A 2,138-nucleotide genomic window follows, 5' to 3' on the forward strand; every position below is an offset into this window, starting at 1 on the left:
TCTTCTTTGCAAGTTCAGGTTGCAGAGTGGTAGAAGAAAGGGAGGCCAGCTTTTGGCACTGCCATGTACACTTTTGCCAAGTAGCTGCAATTTGTTAACTTTAAGCTTAAACAATGGAATCATCAGTGTTTTGGTAATATTTTTCATGCTAAGGCAGCTGCTCAATTAGAGTTGAATGGCATTACTAGAGAGATTAAAGAGCATGGATTGTCAAAAGCCTTGCTTAGGGAGGAAGTCAGGGCAGTCAAGGTTTTAGAGGAGTGGGAGCTTAGGGAGGAAATCTACTGGAAACAGAGAGCTCATATTGATTGGCTTCAAGCAGGGGATAAGAATACTGCGTTCTTTTTCAATTCAGTGAAATCAAGAAGACATGGCAATTCCATCCCTGTTCTGGTTAATGATAGAGGTGAGCAGTGTTTATCCTTGCAGTAGATTTCTAGGGAGTCTATGTAGTATTTCCAATCCCTTTTTAGTGAGGATTCTCAGAGGGAATCGGAAGAGGAAAATCAGGTTCTTGCTTGTATTCCTTCTCTAGGTAGTAGGAAAATGAATGAGCAACTTATGGGACCTATTTTGTTGGACGAACTTGCGAGGATTGTTTTTCACATGAAGAAGGGGAAGGCTCCTGGATCGGATGGGTTTCCGATTGAGTTCTATAAAAAATTCTAGGATATTATCAAATTGGACTTATTGGAGGTGGTCCAAGAGTCCTAGAGGAGTAAGCAGATGCTTCAAGATTTGAATGCGACTTTCATTGCGCTCATCCCCAAGTGTGATGAGGCTGATCGGCTAGGCTAGTTCCATCCTATTTCTCTCTATAATGTGATTTATAAGATTATTTCTAAGTTGATAGCGGAAAGGTTGAAGAATTGGCTTGGGGGGGTCATTTCTGAAGAGCAAAGTGGGTTTGTGGAGGGCCGTCAAATATTGGATGGAGTGGTCATTGCCACTGAGACCATTCATTCTATGGCAGCTTCCAAGGAAAAAGCTATGTTTATCAAGCTGGACATGGTAAAGGCTTATGATAGAGTTCAATGGTCCTTTCTCCAGAAGATTCTTAGGGCCTTTTGTTTTGCCGATGAAGGGATCCAATGGGTTATGAGTTGTGTTTCGTCTACCTCATTCTATGTGCTAATTAACATGGATAATACTGAGTTGTTTGGTGCGTCCAGGTGTCTTCGTCAAGGGGACCCTGTATCCCCGTACTTATTCATTCTTCTGGCTGAGGGTCTAGGGAGATTGATTAAGTATAATGTGGGACTAGATATTATTCATGGTTGGAGTTGGGATAATGACATACCTCCTCAGTCCCATTTGCAGTTTGTGGATGATATGACCCTAACGGGACTGGCTAGGATTAGAGAATCTATAAATCTGCGTAACATCTTGGATGTCTATCTTGTTTCTTTTGGCCAGTTGATCAATGAGGATGAATCTTCCATTCTCTTCTTCAACACACCTGGAACTATTCAGTTGAGGATTGCTCATATCTTGAGATTCCAGGTTAGTTCTCTTCCCTTGACTTACCTGGGTATTCCTATCTTTGCTGGTAATCCTCCCAGGGACTCTTGGTAGGGTATTCTAGAAAAATTTTGCATGAAGGTTGAACATTGGACTCATAGATGGTTATCCTTTGCTGGGTGGGTTCAACTGATCTAGTCGGTGGTTCATGCTCTTCCGATTTATAGGTGTATGCTCCAAGTGGCCCCAAAGTGGTTTGTGAAGGAATTGGATTCTTTGGCAAGATAATTCTTATGGCCAGGCAACCTGTCCTCCTATAAATGGAGTCTTTTCAAATGGGACTTGGTGTGCAGCCCAAAACAGTTGGGTGGGCTTGGCTTAAGGCTGTCTTCTTTATTTGGGGAGGTTTTGGCGGCTAAATTGTACTGGAGGTGGTGTGTTGAACATGATCGAGGTTGGCCTAGGATTTTGTCTTTCAAGTATATGCAGAGGATCCCGAAGGAGGAAATCCCAAGATAACCGCTTGCGGGAAAAGGCTCTACAATTTGGAGTACTCTCAAGAAAGGGCCTGCACTGATAAAAGGACTTTTTTGGATCTGTAAGAGGGGGAAGAGGTGCTTTTTTGGTTCAATTCTTGGGATGGCTACCCCCCCATTATTGATCAGTCTCCTAATTTA

The sequence above is a fragment of the Cryptomeria japonica genome, chromosome 3 (genome assembly GCF_030272615.1).
Source record: "Cryptomeria japonica chromosome 3, Sugi_1.0, whole genome shotgun sequence".
NCBI classification, from domain to species: Eukaryota; Viridiplantae; Streptophyta; class Pinopsida; order Cupressales; family Cupressaceae; genus Cryptomeria; species Cryptomeria japonica.